Here is a 27,646-nt window from a genome sequence, read left to right on the forward strand (position 1 = left end):
ATTGGGCTGCGGTTGGAGTTGGAGCAGTTGTGCATTGACGTGCGTTTCAGATGGCGTATAAATCTGGGGTTAAATGGGTTACGGTTACAGTTCGAGAGTCGGGGTTTATGATTGTGGATGGGGGTGACACGATTGCATCGGAAGCTTGCAAAAATTGATGGACGGAGATTCATAGATGAATGTCGATTCTCAAACTCGCGACGTGTGCGTGCATTTAAAAAAAAAATCGACGGTTTTTGTTGTTTTTCAATTCTGATGTTGGGTTCCTATAACTTCTGCAGCCACTCGAGGCTGCTATAACCACTACAGTGTAAAAATAAGAGGGGCATTTTTTTTTCTGGAATTGCGGTGTAGAGAAAATCATTCTTAAATCAATTTGAAACCCTGAATCGTAACAATTTCTTGAATTGGCAGGATTGAGGGGGGCGGGCAGGGGGAAGCGTTATTAGGGGAGGGTGCAGGAAGGGGGGGGGGGGGGGCGGGGGGGGGATAGTTCCACCCATACTAAAAGGGTTCAGGTTAGAGTTGGGTTCATGACCGCAGCAGCCACCTTCCCCAGGGTACAGCGACACAGCCCCCCAGTATCTCGCTCACGCCACTGCTGACGGAGACGTCTCGGGGTGCCACCTCTCAGAAGCTGTTTTTGGCCTACTCTTCCACGCTGGCCAGACGTCTTGTGAGAGCAGGGGGCGCCACGGTGGAGAGATGTTAACTACATCGCCTGGTGTACAGGAGGTCGCGGGTTCAACCCCGACCCTGATGCTTGCTGCTGTATATTTGGAGTTTGCGTGTCTCACTCCGGTTTTTCCCCTCCACATTTAGAATCAACATCAGGCGTTTAGAGTATTTGGCTGCTATACATTTCCACGTGATAAGCCACTTCGTTGAGCTTATCATTTGTGGCCAGGTCGCTTCTGAAAAAGAGCCATACAGCTCAGTGGGCCGTACCTGGTTTAAAGAAAAAAATATATATTTGGTTCTTTTGGTAAAATCACTTAGATAGAAAATAATAAAATAAATTAATCAAAACCAAAAACTCACGACGTTTCGATTGCAACACAAGCGGTCGCGCCTGATTTTATTTTAAATTATTTTTGTTTGATTATTTTCTATCTACGTGGCTTTACCGAACGAACCAAAGAATATGAATTCCTGCAGTCACCACAGTTTTAAATAAAAACAATGGTTTATAGTTAAACAACAAACAAAAAATACCCATACCTTACCCCACCAGTCGCGACATGCCGATTGACTAACAGTGAGAGTGGCATAGGAGGACCGGGGGGGGGGGGGGCGATTTTTGAAACTCGCTCCATCAGTTTCAACAGCCGCGTCCGAAGATAACGGCAAAAATGGAATGGGCTCACACCACGAGTCCTATTTTCTTCTACGTATATATCGTCGTAACCCGTGCTATGGGGTTGGCACATGTGAAGTGGAGAGGTGGGGGGCTGAAGAGGTGGTGGAGGCGGGGGGGGGGGCGGTTGCTACGTTGCTCGCCGTTGCTGGAACCCAGCGAGTGGTGCATGCGCTCCCTCTTACATAACGCAATTTGTGCCGAATGTTACCGGCTCCCCCCCCCCCCACTCCTCCCCACCCACCCACCCACCCACCCACACCGCCCTCACCCGCTCCTAAATGTCACGAATAAGAGGAATTTTCTCATGAGACCCACAAATTGTAATCAGTCTAAATTGTCGGCAACCGAAGAAAGGTTTAAAAAAATAAAAGCGGGCTAATAAAATAATGTTCCGAACTTCTTGGTCTCCTTCAACCTCCCGTGCGTAGAAACTTAACACGGTGTGCCAGCTCACAGCTTTGGCGCAGATATCTGGCCCAGTCGCGTGGTTTCTTGGGATATGTTTTTCCCCAGCTCCCACTGAACGGGTGAATGCCACTGCAGTGGCCTTGTCAGGTGGGTCTGGCGACCCGGATAATATCTGCTCACCCGGCACACAACATTTCGTATACCTCTTGGTTGCTGTCAGTGTGGTCATGGCTCCTCGTCGTAGTGCCGTGCCACCTTGTCCAGTCTACCAGCGTCCCGAGGAAATATCCAGTGCGAAATGAATCCCTGTAATACGAAGTGAGGCTTGATGTGAAAGGCAGGCCTGCCTTTGTAAGTACTTATCGTTTAAATTTCACTTGCTCATTAACGCTAGGATGAGTGCCTATCCTACACCGTGCGGGTCGTGGTGGTTATTTGACCGTACATCACCTGTAACTATGGGACCCTTTTTTGGCAGGTATCAAGATACTGAATGACCGTGCTGGTTCGTGAGGATCGGTGAAGGTTGGGTACACAGATGCGAGAGTATAGACCTACAGCGAGAAATTCCACCCTACTGCACTGCCCAGAACTTGGGCCCGCTGCCTATGATGACGCTTGTTGGACGTACGGCGGAGAGGGGGGCGGGGGTGTTGGGCGGTCGCTCATCGGAGCGTTCGCCAGGCTGACACCCGCTTGGCTTCCGCGATGTCACGAGATCGGGCGGGTGGGCGGGGGGGGCACGTGCTATCTGGTTTGGTCACGGAACCCTTTGCCGGACGCAAAGCGGGGACGGCGCGAGTCGCCGCCGTGCGTCCGCTGCTTGTGCTACCCCTTGATTCCCCGCGTTGGGCTGCGCCGGGGCGTAAGTAAATTCACACGTGTTCAGAGGCTGGAAGAAGAAAAAATTATATAATAATCATAATTCATAAGTTGTGTTATTATTAAAAGAGGGGGAAAAAAATACATTATTACTTCTGTCCAATCTTTTCAATCTTCAGAAAACTTGGCTTGTGGTCTGTTACAAAATGCTAGAAGTATTTATTTTTTATTAAAATAAACAGTTCTGGCTGTAATGTAAATTACAGAAAAGCTTCTAGACAGCTAAGTGATTCTTTCTTTAATTATTATTTGTTTAGCCTTATTTATTTATTTTGCATGAAATCAGGGGGAGGCGTGGGTTAAACAACGGAGCAGGAATGGCAGGCATTTTTACATATACACGAGAGAAGCATTCGGGGGAGGCCTTAATTCAAAACATGCATCTCTCCGCTGTGGGATCACGTCCGTTTTCTGCAGGGTTTATTGTAATTGCCTCGACAGTTTTTCGGTAAAAAAAAACGAAGACCATGTGTTCGGAGGACCGGTGCAAAGAGAACGTTGAAGCGTAAAGATCCGCGAGCCGGGCCCATCTCGCTCACCGACCCCGCATCGGGGCCCGCGCGTGCTAAACAGACGTAAACAAAAAAGGCAACGTGATCGTGTTTTATTGCCAAATAAAAGAAAATATTTACAAGTTCCGACTTTTTTTTTTTACACGCAACAGCTGGACTTGGTGGCAGAACGGCAGAATAAATGGCTTGCGTTGCCCTCGCGGAGGCATGCGATCCTCGTCACGGGAAGCGAAAACGGGGTTGGTGGTGGTGGTGGGGGTGGAGAGGCGGGCGGGCGGGGGGTAAAGTGCCTCGTTAAAAGGAGCTTAGGCACAACCTTTCAGTGGAGCAGATGAGGTTCGACACTTTCCAGGCCACGGCGATATTGGCCGCGCCGGTTTTCACAACAGATTTAGTGCGATTCGTATGCGTCGCTTCGTGTCCGCGAACTTTTTTTTTTGGCTCGGAAAATCTCACGCTCGCGCCCTGCCGCAGGAGGGGGGCAAGGAGAGAGAGGAGTTGGTTGGGGGGGAGGCGGGGAGGGGCGATTGCCAGCGCTCGTGATAGGACGCCGCGTGTTTTTTAAAACGTGCCCGCCGCGCAGAGCCCTGTAAGTGAAAGCGCATGGCGCGGCGCTCCGGGCATCTGCTAGCGGGCCCCCGCGCGGCGGGGTTCTTCGTGCAGAAGATAGGGCGTTCCAAAAAAAGGTGAAATGGAGCGAGGAATCGCGACGTTCCAGAGAATGAGAAGAACTGAAGGAGGAGCGAGGGGCGATGGAACGAATTCGACGGAAGGCGCGCACCCGCTGTGCTACAGTTGTGTCGGAAGAATCGACCGGCAAACGCGGCGATGTTGGACACAACTTTGGGCCAGGGTTAGGTCCCCGCCGGTTTTAACCACATTGCCGACGTTGGGGGCCAACGTTGCGACGTTTGCTGGGTTGCCGCCAAACAGGATCCTGGCGAAAAGCAATTGCAACGTCAGTGGAAGGTAACAGTAGTAGAGAGGGTGGCCGAGAACAAAAAAATAAAGGTTGACTGATGGGGGAGGGGGGGGGGGTGTGCAGGTGGTAGAAGGTTCTAGAACCACGAGGAATGACGGTGAAATATTAGCAGCAGACGGGGCATTGATGATCTCATCAAGGAGCGTGAACCACCCGCACGCGAACTCCGGTCAGCGGCTTTTGGCCCTATCCATTGAACAAACACGGTCACCGCATCGCGCGCTTTCAGGTGCGCTTCTGCGGCCGTCTGGAACGCTCTTCCGTCCGATGTTATGAAGCCACTGGGAGCCATTCCCTTTTAAATCATCGAGTTTGAAAACTAATTTCTTTCGAACTGCTTTTTTATGTCTAGTTTGTTGTCCTTTCACCCGCACCTCCGATTAGCACGGTTGGCTACGTACAGTGCGCAAGAAGTTCAACATACGAACATAAATAAGTTATACATACAGACAGCACGGCTACTGAAACAAAGAGTAAAAGAGGAGGAACGTCGATCGGTCACTTATCAATGGAACAATAGACGCAGGATCTGGTGGAGGGATCTGGTGTAACTGCTTGACCCTTTTAATGTTCGCCTTTTGGCAGCCATTGGTCGTCCACTGGAATAAAAAGTAATATTAAAAAAAAAACTTTTTTAAAAACACACTTTCATGAAATGTACCGTACTAGTAATGGAAGAACTCCACGACTCCAGGAAGTGGCCCCGAAGCTTGCCATAACGTAATGGACCGTGGCCAATTACGTCAGTTTATTGTGGACAATTAGAACCAAGCCGAAACATAACATATAAAAAAGATTGTTTAAAAATATTTTATTTTTATTTTTTATGATAGAATATAGTATTGTCATCAGTACGACAAAAGTATACCAAGTTTGCAGTCGATACCACATTTGGAAGTGGGTTAAAATTTAGTTACAAGATTTGAGGATACAACGACAACAACAACAGACAGAGTGAGTTAAATAAAAGCGTGTAAAAATAGGCTGTTTCTGGCGCGTTCCAAACAGTTTGAAGGTCAGTGCATACCTTGTCAGAGTATTTTGGTTTGTATAATTTACCAAAATACGTGTCTAATTTGGGTTTTTAACATCTGAACACCTGGTTTTATTTGTTATCTTGACACCGGCAAAAAGGGTCCCACAGATAGATGGAGAGGGAGATGGTGGGGTGGGGGGGAGTGCGTTGGCGATGTTTTTTGCGACATCTCGACCTTGACCTTCGAGAATCGATATTTGAAATCGACGGACGGACGCGTCGTTTACGCCGCCTTCGAAAGAGTGCGCACACACACGTGGCAGACAGAGAGCGCGCGCGTGGCAGAGAGGGCACGCGCGTGGCAGAGAGGGCACGCACGTGGCAGAGAGGACACACACGTGGCAGACAGAGAGCACGCGCGTGGCAGAGATCGCGCGTGTGGCAGAGAGGGCACACACGTGACAGACAGAGGGCACGCACGTGACAGAGAGAGAGAGGAGTGTACGCGGCCGACTGTCCTCGGTTGCTTGTGCGCGAACTCCGTTACGTCGACTTGCCACACGAGCCACGGGGGGCTTTGTGCTTTTTGGTTTCTCACCCCGCCTGCCCCCCCCACCCAGGTCGCAGATGTCCCGGGGCAAAAGTGGCGGAGATTGGCATCACCGCGCACTGCCGCGGGTTAACGCGACGGCAAATCGACGCGAATTGCCCGCAGTGACCGTCGCCAAACGGGTGGCTGAAACGAAAGCAAAGCAAGCGATGGTAGTTTGTTTTTGAAAGAAATAAGTGGTGGGTGGGCGGGCGGGCGGGTGTGCCGGGTGGAGGTGGGGAGGAACCAGGGGGGGGGCAGGGTGAGGAATCAATAAAAATGAGATTCCTGGAATGAGGAGCGTTTGATGCTGATTGGCCCTGTAAGGTCCCAGTGGTTTTACATGATCATGCTCGGCGGGTTTATCGAGATGAGGATCTTACCCCTCGTTCCTTCCACCCTCTCCCAACCTCCCACCTACCACCACCCGTCCCACCCCCTCCCGTCCCACCACCACCCGTCCCACCCCCTCTTCTCTTCACACCGCCTGCCACAATCCCTCCCGCATCACCTCGGTCACTATCATCCAGCCGCTCGCCATCCCAATGCGCCTCGATGGAATCGTACCCTTACCCCACCCCCCCCACACCCCTCCCCCCCACACCCCTCCCCCCCACACCCCCTTCCCCCAACACCTCCCCACCCCCTCCCCCCTCCCCCGCACCCCCTCCCCCACACCCCCTCCCCCATCCTCCGAACCCCCCACACCCCTCCCCCCATCCCCCCTCCCCCGCACCCCCTCCCCCCACACCCCCTCCCCCATCCTCCGAACCCCCCACACCCCTCCCCCATCCCCTGCACTCCCTCCCCCCATCCCCCACACCCCTCCCCCCACACCCCTCCCCCCATCCCCCGCACCCCTCCCCCCCATCCCCCCCCCCCATCCCCCACACCCCCCCCATCCCCCGCACCCCCTCCCCCTACATGGCCAACCGCTCGCACGGACACACGCAGACACGGAACACCGCCGTCCCCATCGTCCGACTCAGAGCCGAGCCGAGCCATGTCCTCCTTCCGCTACAATGTGACACTCGCCAGCTTCATTCTGCTCACAACATTTACACACACGCACAGGTATACACACACACAGGTACACACACACAGGTACACACACACACAGGTACACACACACACAGGTACACACACACACAGGTACACACACACACAGGTACACACACACAGGTACACACACACAGGTACACACACACACACACAGGTACACACATACCCTCCCCCCGTATAGCCTTAAACAGACTGTCGGGGCAAGTGGACACACTCCACCACACCGACACACACGGTCAGACATACACACAGACAGACACACACAGACAGACACACGCATGCAGACGAGGCATTCAGAACCCCCCCCACACCACCACCACCACCTCCACACTGCTTAAGACATCAATCCTGCCTTGCCTTAATTAATGGATCTGTCGCTGCCTAATTTGCATTAAAATATCAGGGCCCCCCCCCCCCACTTCTATCCAAACACGAACCTCCCCCCCCCCCCCACTCTGTTGCATACAATGTCAGGTCCAAGGTCTGCTGTAATTAGGGTGTGTTTCTGGCATGTTAAGTGTGCCCTCTGTAAAGGGGCACAGGCAATGTCCCGGGAATACACACGCTTACTTTTGTAATATGAAATACGTAGCGCCTAAATGATAATGATGTCCTCCCTAATTTTCAATTATTATATATCTTTTTTTTACAACTTAAGACTACCAATTTGTAGCAGTGATTAAGACGGCCATCTACTTAATATTGATTAGATGAAGCAATTCGTAAGGAGTAGGGGAAATGGTGGGGCACTGCTGGGCTCTTTTTTATTATAATAAGCCACTGTGCGTCTTATCAGACGGATGGAAATGTACTAATAATGAAATTCCTCGCTGGTAATTGGAGAGTGCTGATCAGTGGCTCCATCGGTAAAGTAACTGTGGTGTTGGATCACTGCAGTGCCCGGCGATATGAAGCTATTCAAACACAAAATCCATCAATTACACTGCTATTAAAGGGAAATGTGTGTGTATATAATAACAGGGTGACGTTTTGGGCAATACTAATGATGACATTTGAATAATCGTAAAAAAAAATGTATCTTGTGCATTTGTACGGTACCTGAGCAACTCAAAGCACTTTACGTTGCAACTCGATTGTTCGAAGGGCTCCCCCAGTGGCAGCTAACCCCGTGGGGCACAAGGTGACTCAACACCTGGCCTGCAAGTGGGCATTAGTCAGACAATACGTGAGGGGTGGGCGATGATTGCTATGTATAATCACAATTGAGTAAAAACATTTGTTACAAATTTGACGCCGGCACACATTGGCCTGCTCATTTCGAATGATGTCACAGGTTCTTTTATCATCCACTGGGAAGCAGATGGCGCATATATTATGATTATTGCACCCATGCGGGGATTAACCAGGGCAGCCTGCCGGATTCGAACCACGAACCTCGACAACATGCGCTGAAGGAGCTCCCACTGAGCTATGTTAACTAAACTTTTACTTTTTAATTTAGCAGGTAAGGCCCACTGAGGTATACAGCTCTTTTTCAGAAGCGACCTGGCCACAAATGATAGCCCAATGTAGTGGCTTATCACGTGGAAAAGTATAGCAGGCAAATACTCTCAAACGCCCGTTTCAACATGTGGAGGGGAAAACCAGAAGACCCTGATACAAATCTACGTGACTATGGGAGATAGAATATGCAAACTCCAAATATACAGCAGGCGTCAGGGTCGGGATCGAACCTACGCCCTCCTGTATACCAGGCGAGGTTGTTAACATCTCACCACCGCGGGGCCCTATGCGACAAACGCAAATCCATAACATTGTAAATGTTGTGGATTGCAAATGTTGTGGATTTGCTCTCCAACACACCGTTGTGCTGTACTAGTAACGAATTGGCATGTTCTGTTTCCGTGACAAACCTTACTAATTGGCTGTGTCGGGTGGTGGCGGGTTTAAGGACACATTTATATTTACACGATCTAACGCAACAAAAAAATATATATTATGAGTTTGTGTTATTTGCGGTCACACAGCATAGCCAATGAGGTATCACAAAAACAATTGTTGGACGGAAAATTGTGCTGTCAGTTGGTATATAGCTCTATGCTTATAATCTGCGATAATCTGGTTACAGTTTTTTTTACGTGCATAATTGATATTTTATTCAATGGAAGATACTGCACGTAATTAGTTTGTGTAATTTACGCATTTAATTTTATGGATTAGGTAAAATAAAATAAAATTCTGCATGTATAATTATTTAAGCAAGCACCCATGCATCCCCATAACACAGGACATACAATTTTAACACATTCCTGCGGAGGGAGCTGGTAGGAACGTTGGGTTGCTCGGTCAATGGCCAGGGTCAACGGCGGCGTGGTGTATTCCGCAAATATGGCCGACTGTGAGGGCGGGCACAAGCCGGCGTGAGTAGGTTAAAAGTTGAGTTTTATAAGGGCACCACGGGGTGACCAGCTCCTCCCCACCCAGCCCTACCAACCCTCCCCACCCAGCCCCTCCCCACCCTCCCCTCTCCACCCAGCCCGCCCATCCCATTTTTGGATACACGACGGACGGCCACAATAATCCCCTGTGGGCTGGTGGAACCAGGTGGTTCCTACCAGTAAAATGTTTAAACATATATCTGTTAGAAGTTCCACTTAGTTCATCAGCTTGCACGTGTCGTTTTTCTGATGTTTGCTCATCATCATCAGCCATGACCAGTCCACTGCTGGATGAAGCCCTCCCCAAGCTGCCCACCATCTCTCGTCATTCTATGACGTAACAACCTGCCGAGCTCTTTCCCATGAGCTGATGCCATTGCTCCATCTAGCCGGTGGTCTCTTGCAATTTAGTCGCATTCAGATAAGTGTGCGTACTTCATACTAGGTTCGCGTATTATCCGTGCGTTTCATCATATTTCTGTTCGTTTAGATATTCGATTTGTAGATTTCCCTTCGTGGCAGAATTCTGATCGATATTTATTGTCTGATAGATATCCATTTTTCTGGACCACAGCTATGTGGGTCTGATAGATATCCATAGCTGTGGTCCAGACAATGCTGTGGTTCAGACAATGGATATCTATTAGAATGTATTCATTTACCTGGGCCTTGCTGGGCAGCACACAATGTGACCACCAAACCTGCGTGGGAACACGCAGAGCCCTCACACGTCCAACTCGGCTAATTCGTCTTGGCCTCGCGACAGCGTAAAATAGAGAGTGGGGGGGGGGGGTGCGGGGTGGGGGCACAGCCTGGAAATTATTCTTTGGTTTTTTTTTCGGTTAAGTCACGTCTAAAAATAAAATAATAAATTAAAATAACATATTACGACGTTTCGATTGCAAAACAAGCAATCATCATCAGGTATAAAAGAAATAGCAACACAAATCTAACTAGAAAACTATAGACAGACATGCAAGCAGACAGACATCACAACGGCACACAGAGAGATGTCTGTCTGCTTGCATGTCTGTCTATAGTTTTCTAGTTAGATTTGTGTTGCTATTTCTTTTATACCTGATGATGATTGCTTGTTTTGCAATCGAAACGTCGTAATATGTTATTTTAATTTATTATTTTATTTTTAGACGTGACTTAACCGAAAAAAAAAAAACAAAGAATAATTCCTGCAGTCACGAAAGCTCCTAAATTAAGATTGAGCCTGGAAATTGTTCAAATCCAGGTTTTCAGCCGCTTAGGATTAAGCTGGGTTCTTGAGTGGAGACAGTTTGTGGTCTGAGCCCCGGTCAACGCTGACTGCACCGGCAACAACTCGTAACCAGAAAATGTGGTTCCGAACTTAGCTCGGCAGATCTCTATCCTGCGGCAATGAAAGTGTACACAGTGTTGTCCGTGTGTACCTCTGGTTGGAACGGTCTGTATGTGACAGGGTGGGTGGGAAAGTGCTGCCCCCTGCAGTGTTGACCTGAGGTCACTTGAAGGGATCTCCCGACCGTAGTTCCCTAAGCTCGGCTTCCCTACGGAGTGATCTCGAACACAAAAGGACCTCGATTCCCCCTTCGCAAGATGGTTCGTCTTATCACGTGACGCCAAATATAGCGCAATCTTGATAAAATTAAAGGCTTTTTTGTTTAAAGTTATTCAAACAAAACGCAAAAATCCCGCTTCTCCCGCCGCCTCTCTTTCTCTCTGTTTCCCTTTGCTCCGTCATTGTAATTCGTCTCCGCTCCTCGAAAAAGCGCCTTTATAATTTATTTACTTATTAAATCCAGCAACAGAGAGAACTCATAATTGGGTTTGATGGTAGGTTAAACTTTTTATAAACAATGTGAAGACAGACTCCATGTGACCTCCAGAAGAGCGGTGTTCTGCATGTTTATTGGGTTTGGCTGGCAAGCCCCAGTAATTGCTCCAATCCCATAGGCAGCTTATTGACTGACAGCCACTCCGAACATTGTGCACTAAACGGTGCAGAGCCTCCGCAGAGCTTTTCAGGGGGAAATTTGACAAACAAAGTACCGCTGCTACGTGCCGTCTTATAGACGCCTTCAAGACAGAGAGCGCCTTGCTTTCCCCCACAAACGCACCCCCCCACCCCACCCCTTCTCATCCCGTCGAGTACCCCAGCCCTCCCTCCGGTTTTTAATTGCGTGATTGTGTGGCGTTTAAATGCAGCGGTCGCGGCGAGCGCCCCGCGCTTTGTGCCTCACTCAGAGAGAGGCGCCCCCGTGGTAAGCCCACGACCGATTCGGCCGTGAATGCACAGCGGACCCGCGTCCGATGTCAAAACCCCGCGAGCCTCGCTCGTCGCACGAGAAGCGGGGAGAATTGCCTGGGATCGCACCCAGGTGTTTTACGCACCGGAGCTGCGGGGCGGCCATGAGGTGGCAGGAGAGTGATGGGCTTCTTAGATCCATCTGTGCGGAGCTTTGAACGTTATTCCCTCGTACGTGTTGGGGGTTTTTTCCACAGCACTGACGTCTTTCTAGATTTGAAGTTTTCGTGGCTGCAAGGATCCATACTCTTTGGGTCTTTCGGTAAAGTCACGTTGATGAAAAATAAAAATGATAATGAAATGAAAATAAACGTCGTGATTTAATTTAGTTCTTTTCATTTTATTATTATTTTTATTATTTTTCATCTACGTGACTTTACCGAAAGAACCAAAGAGCACTGACGTCTTGATTCCACGTGGACGGGCGCTTCACGGATAGAATTGGCCAGACATCCCAATTGTGGCAGGACCCTCCTGAAAAAGTCTTAAGACTCATTAAGGCTTTCCAGGATGAAGCCACGATTATCGCTGTGCAGGCATATTTACACACTGCCTCATCAAATACATGAGCAGCAATGCTTCATGCATACATGCATGACGCGTTGCTGCATAACAGATTAAGCATGCGGTTTTAAGCCCCCAGACGTGTACACTCATACAAAATGATTGCAAAAAGTTTGCACACATACTTCGGTATGCCTCCACACACGGCCTTTGCATTCAAATGCACGCAGCTAATTTCACACACGTGATCACGCGCCTGTCACACCCCACCCACACTCGTGTCCGACCCGAGCCGTAGCTTGTGGTACGCACTCGGCAGAGCGTAACCACGCGGCCTACATTTGTGATGCCGCAGGCGTTCATTTAAGCCAAGTCTGTCTGGACCATGCGACCCAGAACTATATATTCAGCGCCCGGCACACGGCATCCAGTATTACCTCTTGCTGTCTGCGCGCCTACTGGTCACGTGCCCCTCCTGCCTTGGTCCGCCGACGAAACGATAGAACATTCGGTGAGAAATTAAATCCTCTTCTTGGTTCTTTCGGTAAAGTCACGTAGAAGGGAAGTAATTAAATAATAAAAATAAAACATAATAAAATAATTCTCACGACGTTTCGGCCACAACGCAAGCAGCCGTCTTCAGGTGAAAACCAGGTCTGTTGAAGGCGACAGCGTCTGAATGAAACAGCACCATGCTTGGAGCATATATTTAAGCTGGGTAGGAAGGGGGGGAAAGGGCGCCTTGACAAAATCATTTGAGAGACTCGATTAGCTGAGCCTTCTTATCACGGAGCTTGTTGAAGGATCTCAAAGTTACGTGGAATCCCTCCCCGTAGAGGCGGTTAAATTTCGATTTAAAGCTTTCGTGAATGCAGGGATTCATATTCTTGGTTCTTTCGGTAAAGTCACGTAGAAGGGAAGTAATAAGATAATAAAAATAAAACATAATAAAATAATTCTCACGACGTTTCGGCCACAACGCAAGCAGCCGTCTTCAGTTGAAAACCTGAGCCACGCCGTTTGCAGGAAGCTTACGTCGCAGCAGACGAAGGGCCCTCTTCCTCACCTGGACTCTAGCGTACGGTGGGAGATACACAAAAACAAACACCCCATGAATCCGATTTCTTGCGTGCGCTACTGGGAAGAAAGCAGAAGCAGCAGGGTTGGTGGACGGAGATTTGTGGGCTTGCGGTGTTGGGGAGGCTACTTTAGCAGCCGTGAAAAACTGGCAAACATATGTCCAAAGCTTCCGGTGGGGGGGGGGGGGGGAACAAAAAAAACGATGGTGCAGCTTGTTGCTGGTCGCTTGGCCTTTTGGGCCTTTGGAGCGCAACGCTCATGAACCACGGATCGAAGAATAAAATGAAGGAGGACAGCGCGGTCAGTGTGCAGCATGGGGGGGGGGCCCAACGACACGCTTGGCGAGATGTGTGGCTCGGAGTTTTTCTTTCCTTCCTCCGAAGCAAGCTGAGAAAATTAATATACATATCCTGCGTTTAGCTGTGACTAATGGACGTGGCATTAGTAGGCTTCTGCTGCTCTACTCCCAAGGTGCGCGCACTTGGCGTACGCAACAAAGTGGAAAGAGCGTGCTGAAAAAAGGTGTGCGGAAAGATGAATGGATGGGTGGATAGGTGGGTGGGATAGGTGAACCGCGTGGATGGGTGGGTGGATGGGTGAGTGGGTGGGTGGGTGGGTGAGTGGGTGGGTGGGTGAGTGAGTGGGTGGGTGGGTGGGTGGGTGAGTGGGTGGGTGGGTGGGTGAGTGAGTGAGTGGGTGGGTCGGTGGGTGAGTGGGTGGGTGAGTGGGTGGGTGGGTGGGTGGGTGGGTGGGTGGGTGGGTGGGTGGGTGGGTGGGTGGGTGGGTGGGTGGGTGGGTGAGTCGGTGGGTGGGTGAGTCGGTGGGTGAGTCGGTGGGTGGGTGAGTCGGTGGGTGGGTGAGTCGGTGGGTGGATGAGTCGGTGGGTGGGTGAGTCGGTGAGTGTGTGGGTGAGTGTGGGTGGATGGATGGATAGGTCGGTGAGTCGGTGAGTGTGTGGGTGAGTGTGGGTGGATGGATGGATAGGTAGGTGGCCAGTTGTATAGGTAGGCAGATGATCAGATGGATCAATGGGTAGGTGGCCGGATGGATGGGTAGGTGGGTGGCTATATTGATGGATGCATGGATGAAAGAGTAAATTTCACAAACATTTTACGCAGTTTCGGCAGAAACGAGTGAAGAGTTCATTATTTTTTCCAAAGCATTGACGGTTTTCATGTTTACAATAACAATTTGGGGCTTATTAGGTCCAAAATCTATGTTTGGGGGCCATCATGGGATGGGAGTGCGGGGGAGGGGCCAGGTGGAGGGAGGGAGGGATCGGGGGAGGGGTAGAATGGGGAAGGATTTGTGTCTGTGTCTCTTCATATCTGTCGTCCTATGTGTCTGTCTCTCAATGTCTCCAATATCTCGTTGTCTGTCAACTTCTCGTGATTCTTTTTGTGTCTCTGTATCTCTCTGTGTCTCCATGTCTCCCGGAGTCTGTCTTTCTCTCTCTCTCTCTGCACATGTATTTTGTCTCTTTTCGTTGTCTGTGTGCCCCCCCCCCCCTCCAGGCAGAAGAGGCAACCAATGATGCCAGGCTTTCACGCAACAAAAAACTTCCAAGGGATCACAAACACACATCCCCTTTACTCTTTGGTTCTTTCGGTAAAGTCACGTAGGTGGAAAGAAAAAGAAAAAAAATAATAATAATTAAGAATAAAAAAAAATAGAAATAACTAAATTAAATCACGACGTTTCGGAAGCAACACAAGCTTCCGACATCACAGTAAGAAACAACCCTTTATCCACACATTCTCCATTAGCAAAATCGTACGTGCGCTGTTGTGCATTGCCCCTTAATTGATGCAACATATTTGTGGTATAATTGCCCGAAAGTAAAACGATCGCGCACGTGTTGTCGTGCAGCCACCGAGACCGCGAGAGAATTAGACGAAACGCAAGCTCGTCCAAGTGTGTCCGTGCGTATCCGTGCGTGCCGTGCCATGTGTGTGTGTCCGTGTGTGTGTGTCTGTGCGTGTGTCCGTGCCGTGTGTGTGTCCGGTAGTGGAGCTGTTAGCGCGCTGCGCTATGAACCCAGCGACCCGGGTTCGATTCCCGCTCACGGCCAACACCAATGACGATTACTTGAACCGGTCCTGGGCCTCCCCTTGGTCGACTCAGCCTCAAACGAGTACCTGGTTCGGTGTGTAAATATCGCCAATGGGGAGACAAAGGAGGCCGGGCGTGGTGCTGGCCACCCACCCCCTCTTATACCGTTCCGGCCTTCATAGGTGCTCGCTAACAGCACTTGCCCCTACAGTCTGTTAAGGCTATACGGGGCTCTTTGTCTTTTGCCGTGTGTGTGTGTGTGTGTCCGTGCGTGCCTGCCGTGTGCTCGGGTGCAGCGTCGCGGTGAGCGCTGCGCTACGAGCCCGGCGGCGACCCGGGTTCGATTCCCGCTCACGGCCAACAACACCGGTGACGATTATCAGAACCGGTCCTAGGCCTCCCCGAGGTCATCTCAGCCATTCAATGAGCACCCGGTGCGGTGCGTGCGAACATCGCCGCTGGGATAGACAAAGGCGGCGGGTGGCGTGGTGTTGGCCACCCCACACCCCCTTCGTGCGCCGCGCCGACCTTAATAGGCGCTCGCCAACAGCACTTGCCCCAACAACCCTGTCGAGGCTATACGGGGGATCTTTGTCTTTGTTGCGTGCGCGTGCTCGGGTGTAAAATAAGGGGGGGGGGGGGGGTTGGAGAAGAGGGATCGCGGGCGCGCGCAGTCGCTGAGGATTAATTGCACGGCCACAGCTAAGAGACTGGAATTACTGCTAATATTGCCCGTTTCACCCCAGTGTAAATCACGCCCGGCAGTAATTAGAGTGGGGAGACCGGCTGCCTCCGGTGTGGCCAGCGATTACATTGATCGGACCGATAATCTAATACGCGCCGCTGCTGATTTAATCATACTCCACGCCTCAAGGTTATTCCCTGGCAAGATCGGTATCTTATTTTTTTTTACTTTACCGCTCAAGTCTCTCGCTCTCTCGCTCTCTCGCGCTCTCTCTCTCTGTCTGCAAGACTATATACAGTGAGTCCAGCGATTCGTACGTCCGGTCTCGGTTTCGGGTTTGTGGAGCCTTGGTCGCGTCATCTGCGCCGGTCGTGATCTTGGCACGCAGAGGCGTTCCGCCGTCAAGCGCGTTCTAATTTTAAGGGACCTCCGGTCATGGTCGATCCGACGCTGGATGAAGGCACTCGCCCAAGCCGCAACAACAACAAAAAAATAGACATCTGTCACGATCCAGCGACGCGATAATTCGCCTTGCACCTGAACGCGATATGATCTAATCGCTCTGTCTCCCCTTGTGTACGTACCCCCCCCTTGGACGTTGTTCCCTTCCATTTCTTTCAGAGACAGATTGTGCGGTCATTGGCGTTTGTTTTGTTTTTTGGGTTTATTTTTTACGTTGTGCTTTTTGCAGCACGATCCAGCGCCTGAGGGTTGGTGTAATGGCTTGTGCGCCGGGTGGGGAGTGGACTTGGGATGGACCATAAGAGAGCCCTGTTGTTGACCGTCGCGTTAGCACGCGGTGTGTGGTCTCACAGCGGCACTTGTCGCGAGAGAGTCGCTTCTTGGTGCTTGCATATGAAGGCGAGGAGCAGTTAGTTGTTGAATTTTTAAAAGTTGACAATATGTGTCATTGCGGGAAATCGCCCACTAAATGCCCGAGTGGCTGCCGTGTATTCTGACGTCGTCCTAAAAGGGAGAGATTTGCCGAAATTTGTGACGAATGATGTCAACTCTGTCCTTTTATCTATTAAAAATCAGAAAGACCAAAATGTTTAAATTTCATCATCATTATCAGCCGCTGTCTCTCCACTGCTGGATGAAGGCCCGTCCACGCCAGCACCATCCCTCACTGTACAGCGCCGCGACCGCCCGTCTTGCTCCCTCCTGCACGCGGACCGATCTTTTACCACCCTCCATCTCCGCCGTGGTCGTCCTTTTGGGGCACAATCTTCCCCCTCCTCTTGTCTGCCAAGACTGCAGCCCGAATGTTGCTTGCTTTCGCTCGTGGGGCTGGATCATTGCTTTCAAACCTCGTGCTGAACACTTACAAATACACGGTGCCCGGCAGTGACCCCCGGTCAATTCGTCTCCCACGGAGTAAGACATTGAAGGCGATGTAACGCGGGGCGACGTCTGCTCCTGGTTAACAGCGCTGTATATAACGTACGACGTAAGATTTGCTCGTAGAATTTAAAATTTGTCAATAAGCCTGTTGATTTACGTGAAGCCTGTTTGTCGTCGTAAAATGGTATGATACATCAAGACCGTTAACTGTGGCTGCGCGTACAATCTCCAGTTGCATTTTTTAGGCACCACTGCGTGGATTTTTTGCAATTGTTGCTGCTGCTGTATGGTCCTCCGATGCGTCTGCCAGGTTGGTGCCACGCAATCGTTCGGTATGATGTCCCGACGTTTCGCTCCGCGTGCTCCTGCCGCTGCTGCTATTTTATTTGCGATGTTTTTTTCTTCCCTTCCGATGAACAAAAAACTAAATTTGCCCGTTAATTTTCCGCCGCACCCCTGGATTGCTCACTCGTTCTACTCTCGTGCGCATAATTTGCGCATTGATGCCGCTGAGCCATAAAAACCAAACCGTAGAGGCCTGGTTGATGGGTCACATTTTTTGTTTACATTTCCTGATGACCAGCCTGGGTTTTATCCCATCAAGTATATCAAGCTCAGAGGCCCAAACTGAGGCACGCTTATGACCACTAACCGGGCCATTATGAGACAGCGAGGAGTAGATGCGCATGACAAAACACTCGGCAAACATTCGTAAAGATCTTGTATATTTTACTCTCTTTTTATTTTTTTTCTAACTGATTATTTTGTATTTTTTACAAGTTGGCTCAAACCTTAAACTTTAGGCCAGATTTCTGAAACGGCAACAGAGTAATTATTCACTCGACTTCCTGGACTTACAAGAGCACAGTTTAACTTTCATCCCTGCAGGCTGAAGCTACAAGTACACACCAGTGGTTGGAATCAAAATACTGTTTTAAAAGCCTATGTGTTATGCTAATTACATTACCTTAACCCCTTTCGCAAATGTGGCGGAGCTTGAACTGTATAGCTTACAACACAAATATTGTTCAACCTGCAGGCCTATAACTCCAGCTCCCCCTGGTAGCTTGCTTCTGCAGTGGGTAGGAGTGGTAACCACCCTCCACCCACCGCCCCCGCACCCCACGAATGAAGTAAAACGAAATGTGGAAACGCGGTCTTCATCGCCCGCATTACCGGGCGAGGGTCCGGGGAGCTGGGATTGAGATGGGGCGGAGACAAGGAGGTTGCAGGGGGTGTATCCGGGCTTCCGTGGGGGCGGTGGGCGGACGGGTGGTTGCGTTGGTGGGTGCGGTGGGCGGATGGGTGGTTGCGTGGGTGGGTGGGATGGGTGGTTGTGTGGGTTGGTGGCGGCGGTGGGCGGATGGGTGGTTGCGTGGGTGGATAGGGTGGGTGGTTGCGTGGGTGGGTGGGGTGGGTGGTTGCGTGGGTGAATGGAGTGGGTGGTTGCGTGGGTGGATGGGGTGGGTGGGGTGGGTGGTTGCGTGGGTGGATGGGGTGGGTGGGGTGGGTGGTTGCGTGGGTGGATGGGGTGGGTGGGGTGGGTGGTTGCGTGGGTGGGGGATCGAGGAGGAGGAGGACGGCGTAGGTACTGGCGATGATGGAGACGGGGGGGGTGCAGGGTGTCCATGTGTGTGCCATGTACATGTTTAAACAAGAAGGATTTGTGCAGGAGGCAAGTTGGAGGGAGAAACGACAGGTCCCATTGAGTGCTGCATTCCTATGCCTTGTAAACACCATCCATCATAGTGGTAAAAATATTATTATATTTCCCCCCTAGAGGCCTGGCTGCCGTTTGCCAAGGGACCTCTGCTAGGGGCAAGCACAGTCAATAATTTATTTTTCTTTTTTCCGTGCCCCGTGAGTAACAGCGTGCAGGCTCCACCAAATATCGTTCCGGTTTGGAAGTTAAATGTTTGACAATTTGGGCTTCTCTCTTTCCGGCCCCTACAACAACCCGAGGGTCTCGGTAGACCGGCGGACAAAAAGCAGACCGGTCGGTGGAGCTACGGGACGTGACAACATTGGTGGTGGTGGTGGTGGGGGGGGGGTTCTTTAATGGTTGCGAGCGGGACAGGCCGGCACAATTACCCTGCGGCTCAGAAAAAGCGGAAATTTTTAATACGATCACTTCTTTTAAAATTAACCCCAAAAAAATGTTGCCAAGCATTGCCACGACCGTGCACGTGAAACGGACAAAAACTGGGCGCGAGCCAGAATCGCCGGATCGACGGAATTCCCCGCGGAGGCAGCCCGCAGAGCAGACAAAGTTGACGAGTGCGCGGTGGGCCGTCCTAGGGTTGCCACCTCTTGAGGTACAAAAGCCGGGGGGGGGGGGGGTGACACGTCGTGGGGAAGATGAATACCCGGACGGTGTCGTAAGGGGAAAGAGCTGCGTGATCCACGCGTCGTCTTGAGCTGCAGATTATCAACGCAGCTGACAAAAAAAAAACACAGGACTCTTAGCGTCCCGGAAGACTTGCCGACTTCCCAGGGCGGTTGCGTCAAAACAACAAGGAACGATCCTGAGAAACAAACCAGGGGACAGGTGGCAAAGTTATTGTGAGCGTGGACACTCTGACATTGTAGAAGCGGCATGAATTTGGACGCAAACCCAAAGATAGCCCCGGGGTTTGTGTCGCAATGTGCACGTCAAGCAGCGGTGGTGCTGGCACATTGGGGAAAGCGGAAATTATATTGTGCCCCCCCCACCCATTCAATGAGTGAGATGACAGAAGCGATGTTGACGAGAGATGCAGTGTGATAGGAGAAGCGTAGACAAGATAGAGATGTAACGAGATGAGAGAAGAGAGCGATGCAGACAAGAGAGATATATCAATTGGCGTTTGTGGTAATTAGCCGCTTCCGAGCATTTGAATTTGATCTGACATTTGACGCCGCCCGCATCCTCGCGCGTTAAAATCTGCGGCCCCCATGAGCCGCTTGGGGCCCCCAAAGCTTTTTTTGCTCCTTTTAGTATTTTTTTTGCTTGTGCCTGAAGCTGCCACTGGCGTCACTCACACACAAACCCCTCCCGGCCCCACCTCGCCCACCCCCAGCCAGGTCGCCTCTCGCCAGAACTTGTGACAAGGTCAGGGAAGAGGTCCACTCACCCAAGTTGGCAGGAGATGCGCGGAAGCCACGTTGGAAGCCCCACCCCCCCGCCATGTTCCGGCTTGGTAGCAGTGGATGACCGGAGACAAAAAGGACACTGGACGATTACTCAACACCGCACCCACAGCCAGGTACCACAGCAAGTTCAAGTTCATTTATCATCACAGTGGCTAAGAGATGTTAACTACCTCGCCTGGTATGCAGGAGGTCTTGGGTTCGATCCGGACCCTGTCGCCTGCAGTACATTTGGAGTTTGCGTCTCTCTCTCGTCATCATCACGGTGGCTAAGAAATGTTAACTACCTCGCCTGGTATGCAGGAGGTCTTGGGTTCGATCCCGACCCTGACGCCTGCAGTACATTTGGAGTTTACGTGTCTCTCTCTCGTCATCATCACGGTGGCTAAGAGATGTTAACTACCTCGCCTGGTATGCAGGAGTACTTGGGTTCGATCCTGCCCAGTACATTTCAGTTTTCAGTTTCAGTTTCATTTATTAGGTATAGCCCTGTGAGTCATTCGGCTCTTGAATCGGGTGCAACCGCAACAAACAAAAAACAAAAACATGAACAAGAAAACATCTTAAAGTGAATATGTGACTAAGTGCAAACAGAAAATCCAAGAAAAGACAGCAAAATATTGCAAGGGGTGGGTATGGGCAGGGACGGGCGAATGGGGTGGCAGGCTGCCCCGGGCACCACTCCCAGCACCCAAAATCTGTAGCCGAATTGTTAGAGACAAAGCGAAGAGCAGTGGCTCAAATATTTGGCGAGGTTGGCATTGGTACCCCAGCCGTGGCGGGGGGTTGGTGGACGAGGATCTGTGACCAAAGAGCGTTATAGCTCATCGGATTCCTCAAGTATAAATACTGATTCTGATTCTGGATGGGCCATCTCCCCTTTACACAGGTTGCCAACGTGCCTTGCCACAGACCTATTCTTCTACCTCTCGGTCCTCGAATGGCAAAAGGTTCATCCGAGGAGGGTGGGGAAACGAAGCCAATGTGACGGACAGCAAAAATTCCCGCAGTCAAATCGCGAGGGGTAACGGCAACTGCATCGCCCCAGGCAATGCACCCGATCTCGTTAGAGCTTGCAAGCCAAGCAGGCGTTGAGCCTGGAATAGTGCTTTTGTTGATTTGACGCGTGACCACCGTGCATAACAGGTGTCATAGGCCCTATGTGCTCCGAAGTTCAGTTCACCATGGAAGCCCATTTTACCATGGGAGTTCAATTTGGTCCAGTTCACCACGGTAAACTGGACTTCCATGGTAAAACGGACTCCCATGGCAGCGGCAGTCAGTGCCGCAAAGTGCGCCGTTGCACCGCGCTTCTCTGCGTCCACATCCGTGTATCTCTCCGCTTTTGCCGATCAACGTGGTCGAGGATCGTGAAACGGCCGCTGAATTGTCCCCACGCAGAGCCCGGAGCGAGGAACCTCGCACCTCGTCAACGGAAGGTGACTGCTACACCAAGAAGCATCGTTATTTAAGCACAGGTTTACATTGCTAATGCATGTCTATGGGGCCCTTGCTGAGTTAATTAAAGTATAATTGGAATATAATAATTAAATGGTCATAGAGTAATTAAATATTACACAATGTTGCATTGAACGAAACGCATTCAACCCTTGTGTAATGTATTAATTATTATTATTAATTATTAACATTTCAACCATTGTGTAGCGTATGAATTATTAATGGTGGGGAGTTATGGGCGCGGTGCCAGCGAGTTCGATTCCTGACTTTGCCTCAAATCATTATTGAGTGATTTATTCTAACCGATACTGGCCACCTTTCAAATCGTCAACCGCGCCAACCGGCGTGGTGAAGTACGGTCAAACATCCCTCATGGCCGACGCGGTGTGGAGTGGCCTCCATCCATCAGTGAACGTGACAAAAAGACTGCAATGCATCATTCATCATTATTTTGGAGCTTTAACGACAAAGTCAGCTCGTGTGCAGGTGCTACCACATCACAGGATCGCGAAAGATGGTTACAGCTTGGGTGAGACGTGGTGCGGGGAGGGGCGAACGAGGCCTTCGTCCAGCAGCGGATCGACCACGGCTGATGATAACGATGATAACGACAGTGACGGCTATCAAGCACGATGGCCCTGGCGACGACGGTAAGTCGATGTCTCCTCGCCGCCGCCGTGGCCCCGCCGGGATTAGCGCGACGTGCCGGGCCCGTCGAGAGAGCGAGAGAGCGAGTGAGCCACGCGGGGTGGCGGTTGGCCCTCCGTGATTGCACTTCGTGGTCTTGAGAGCCGTCCGTCGGTGAGTGACGCGCCCGTCGCCCCACGACCCCTCCCCCCCCACCCGCGCCGCCCCCCCCACCCCGACCCCCCCTCCGGACCCCCCCGCGCGCCGACCCAAGGGGCAGCGATCGACCGGTCTGCATGAAACACCCCCCTCCCCCGCCTCCTCTCCCCGGGTGTTTGTTAGCGTGCAACGCAGAACCCCTGTGATCCGAAGTGATGATGTGGGTCCTGTTATACACGCAAATCACTCCTCTTATCTTGCGGAGGGAGAGCGCGGCTAAAACGCGGCGTGAGTTGGTCTTTTTTTTTACAATTTCGAGTGATTTCTCTGATTCTGCGGTTTTCCAGGAATAATACGACGCATATTGTCCTGCTCGGTTCTTCGTGTCTGCGTCTTTATTTTTGACGTGGGCAATACGATGAATGTCGCGCTTGCAGTAACCACTTAATCACGTTCCCGTTACCAGATGATGATGGTCATAATCGATTATCATTAGCGTCGCCAGTAACAGCAACGGTTCAGCTGCAGCAGCAGCAGCAGCGACAGTATCAACAGCACGATAAGGGTCTTCTTGTTATCCGCCCTCAAATAGCGGATGACAGGATGAATTTGACACTCGGCCCCTCTCGTCCGTGTTTAAGCCAGGAATTAAACTCGGGTGTGCGGGTTCGCAGCACGCGCTAACCACTGCGCGTCTACGACGCGTTATATTTACCGTGTATCCACCTACTTGTGTCGCGATTGGGGTGTCGCGCGTCTGTGTTGGGGCAATGATAGCAGCATCAGCAGCAGCAGCGAGCCGGTTGTGAACGTCAACAGTCCTGGAACGGGCTGCACACGAACGCCGTTCCTCGCAATCCCTTTGCGTGGCAGCAACAACATCAACAAAAAACCCAAACAAACCAGAAGCAACTCTTTCTCTCTTACAGAGAGCGGCGTGTTGCGTGTTTTTTATTCCCTTTTCCGTGGATGCTCGCAGGCATGATGCATAAACATTAGCACTTCTGAACGCAAAGGGTCCCCTTTATGCTTTTGCATCAAAATAACCGTGCGCTGCCCGCAGGTGAAACACGGGAACACTTTTTGATGTAAAATCAAGTGAAGCGCGAGACCAAACTAATGCCCATGTGGAGGCCCACTTAATGGCTCTTCCTTCATGTATTTTTCAGGTGGCCAGGTTTTACTGCTAATTATTAAGTGTGGTCAGAAGCGCACCCCGTATTCCTCTCGGCATGCTCGCTTGCCGTGCCCGATGTAAATCATTGAGCTCTCTGGGCGAGTTTCCTTCTCCTGCTCCCATTCCATCTCTCTCCTTTTTTTGTGTTCCGTATTTATATATATATTTGCACGCTTTCAACGTGCAGTTTGGAAAATAGATGGTGGCCGTAATGATGAGCGGGAGATATCAACTGGAGAGATTGTGTGCATGCGTGTGTTGCGCGTGCGCGCGTGCTATAATGTCGTTGTGGCTTCGAGAAGGCCAATCAAATGCCGTCTGTCTCGCGTACATTGAATACTCTGGACGGTATTGTAAAAAAAATAAAGGTGCAGCACTGCAATTGCTCGCTCGTGCGACTACTGGCGGAAGGGGACCTCCCTCCAGAGTAGGGGTCGGCAACCTTCGTGAGACGTCATTTTTTTTTTTATCAAGGACCCCCACCATCTCGTGTTCACCCACGTGCGTCGCAGCTCTTGAAATATTGAGTTTTTTTTTTACAGAATTTGAAAACAAACGGCAACAAAAATGTCTCTTGTTGTTATTTCGGTTTGCCGAGCCGCCCTGCTCTTCGAGGGATACTCGAGAGAGAGAGAGAGAGAACCCCTTCCCCGGGGGAATTTTGGCCAACTATTTCACGCTGGCCAGACATCTCGGAAGAGGTGCACGCACCCACACTTTACCTCTCCACAACCGAGCTGCCGATCAGCTAAAACTGTCGCCGCTGATTATTGTTTGTGCACCGTATGCCTCTCTGTTTGCACGCAGCTATGATCGGCCTTCATCTACACGAGCTGCTGACATCGTGTGCCGCTGGGAAAAGTTCAAATCATAACGCAGCACACCGAACATATTTTGCCTAATTCCCGTAAGTGGACATATGCCAACGTTTTCCGCGGCTCGTACCGCGGTGCCGCCGCATACATCCAACGATAATTAAAATAAATCCTTACAAATTTACTGCAATTGATATTTGATTGCGCCAGTGGGCTTGAGCATTCAATTTACGGAGGATGTAAGTGCACACCTTGCACTCGCGCGCACGCACATCTGTAGAACACACGAACGGACAGACCGTGGCAGAGTAAAATCTTTAACGTAACGGCCACACAAACACCTTTGGCGATTTGCCCCATTGTATGTGATGGAGACATTGGCACGTGTTCACCAAGAGGATTGGACAAAATTGCACGTTCGCCAACACATTAATCAGACCCAGAATGTAGATGCAGTGACAAATATCCCCCGTATAGCCTCGTAAAGACTGCTGTGGGAGGTGCTGTTAGTCATCAAAAATTAACTAACAAGTAACTCACTAAATATTTTTTTTTTAATTACCAGGTAAGGCCCACTGAGCTATGTAGCTATTTTTTCACAAGCGACCTGGCTATCACAAATCATAGCTCAACGAAAGTGGCTTATCACGTGGACATTTATAGCAGCCAAATACTGTATAAAGGCAGGCGTGGCACATGAGAGAGTTGTGTGACCTGAAAAAAAACACACCCCCAGCCATCTCCGTCTCCACATTGCTGATGCTTTCACATCACGCCAAAGTACTCACTTAAGGCTGAGTCGACCTAGGAGAGAGACCCAGGACATGGCCAGGAATCGAACTCAGGTCATCGTTGGGACTCACAGCGGGAGTGCGCCAGCTACTGCACCACTGCCGCTCACAATGCTCCTGTACGCGAAACACATCTATATACAACAGGGTTCTTTACAAAAAAAATGTGAACACTTCTGAGAATTTGCAACAATACCACAAGAAATGTGCCTCCGGGCTCTGGAGACCACCTGCAGAAGATTCCAGGCACGCGTTGACAATGATGGCGAACAATTGGGAGACTCTTTGACTTTTTGAAGCTATCAACATTACATTTGTTATCATGTTACAGTGCATTATCAGTTCCTTTTCCATTAAAAAAACGATAGTCACATGTAAGTGTTAACATTTTTTTGAAGCACCCTGTAAATCACGATGTACATTGATAGTTTCTGCCCATGTCTCCGTTTTGCTGTAGATCCCAAGCGCAGCTCTATCTGCGGGAAGAGGCTGGGGCGGGGGGGACCGCCGTTTCTTTGGCCCGCTTGGCCAAGCGGACAGATACAGAGAGAGATGTGTGTCAGAGGTGAGGCTGTCGGGGAGGGCGAGGAGGAGGGGAGTGATGTTTGTTTGTCCAGGGCCAGCGGATGGCTGCTTTATTACGTGGGTAATAGCACGTGGCATCGCACCATCCATTTGCGGCGGCGGCTCGCGGTGTCCCAATGTGTGAAGCGCGCGCGCGACGGCACTTGCGGATGCTGCTCGCTCCGATTGATGATCTACTGCGCAAGGCAGATGGTCTGGCAGAGATGGCCGGGCAGACTGCGCCGTTCGAGCACTTAACCCCTTCGTCGCCGAGGCCTTTCGCTCGCGTTCCCAGTTTATTTTTTGTTTTTTTTAAAAAAAGCGATGCGCCCCAAGCAAGCCGCCGCAAGGGTGTCAGTGGGGTCTTGTTGCCGGCGTCTGTGCGGGGGGGGGGGGTTGGGGTTGACTTGTCGAGCGGAAGACCGCGTCAGAATTGTGTACGCGAGCGGGCGTTTTGTTTCATTTTGTTTTATTCTGCTGCTGGATGGCGAGTGGCAGCTCCCCCCCCCCCCCCGTGTCATGCGGCGTGCCAAGGGGGGGGGGGACACAACTGCTGTAGCGATGGAGCGGTGAGAACGGGTCTGGTGCAGCAGTGAGATGGATTGTGGCTTCGCAGGGCCGCGAGGGAAAGAGAGAGAGCCCTTGATTCAGCAGTGGGTAGACTTATGGCTGATGATGGCGATGGACCAAATTATAAAAAAAAACGTGCATCGCCGGCTGCTTTAGCGACTTGGACAGCAAGAAGACAATAGACAAAACGGATGATTTTTTTTTATTGGTCAAAGAAAAGTAAACAAAATACAGATAGTCATGTAGAAGGGAAATAATAAAATAATAAAAATTAAACATAATAAAATATATTATGTTTGATTTTTATTATTTAAATATAATAAAATAATACAAATTAAACATAATAAAATATATTATGTTTGATTTTTATTATTTAATTATTTCCCTTCTACGTGCCTTTACCGAAAGAACCAAGAAGATGAATCCCTGCAGTCACGAAAGCTTTAAATCTAAAAACAAAATACAGATAGTGTGACACAACATGCCCTTGTCGTCTCAGCCCTTAAACCCACGCCTATGGGGATTGTACTGATAACGAAAATTATTAAATTAATAATGAAAAACTAATTTTATTAATAATCATGCTAATTATGTGTTTCGGAAAGCCTTGCCGACTCTGGCGACTGATTGCACCAGGAGGGGTCCCCCACATTGGGACATTTCGTGGGCGTTTGGTGCGTGCGATGAAAGTGGAGAACTCGGGGAAATCGCGTTTCTCACAACGTCGCGTTAACCTGTCTTTGAATTACGTAGTAGTACTACTGATAATAAGGGTTTACATTATTGTTTTATTATTTGGCTGATATAAATTTCCACGTGATAAGCCACTTCCTTGAGCTATCATTTGTGGCCATGACGCTTCTGAAAAAGAATGAAATAGCTTAGTGGGCTTTACCTGGTAAGATAAAAAAAAAAGTTTAGTTTTATTTGTAATTGTTTTGTGATTTGCTCACCTTCTTGGTTCTTTCGGTAAAGTCACGTAGAAGGGAAATAATAAAAGAATAAAAATGTAACATAATAAAATACAATTCTCACGACGTTTCGGCCACAGTGCAAGCAGCCGTCCTCAGGTGAAGAACAGGGCTGTTCTTGGTCGTGAGAATTGTATTTTATTATGTTTTATTTTTATTACTTTATTATTTTCCTTCTACGTGACTTTACCGAAAGAACAAAGAAGATGAATCCCTGCAGTCACGAAAGCTTCAAATCGAAATTTGCTCACCTC

General features: G+C 50.2%; 1 long non-coding RNA gene across 4 annotated transcripts in view; it reads left to right on the plus strand.

Moving 5' to 3' along the window:
* Positions 1-25,848, plus strand: part of LOC144723416 (uncharacterized) — a 143,865-nt gene extending 118,017 nt beyond the window's left edge. For 2 of the 4 annotated variants that reach the window (XR_013586171.1, XR_013586168.1), the window contains exons 5-7: positions 20,191-20,376; positions 22,205-22,368; positions 25,745-25,848. This is a non-coding gene — a long non-coding RNA (uncharacterized LOC144723416). Of the gene's footprint in view, positions 1-2,246; positions 2,467-20,190; positions 20,377-22,204; positions 22,369-24,488; positions 24,589-25,744 lie in introns of those variants that run through there. The other 2 variants (XR_013586169.1, XR_013586170.1) reach the window with 2 other exon arrangements.
* The last annotated feature ends 1,798 nt before the right edge of the window (positions 25,849-27,646 follow it).

The sequence above is a fragment of the Lampetra planeri genome, chromosome 17, assembly GCF_965212315.1.
Source record: "Lampetra planeri chromosome 17, kcLamPlan1.2.h2, whole genome shotgun sequence".
NCBI classification, from domain to species: domain Eukaryota; kingdom Metazoa; phylum Chordata; class Hyperoartia; order Petromyzontiformes; family Petromyzontidae; genus Lampetra; species Lampetra planeri.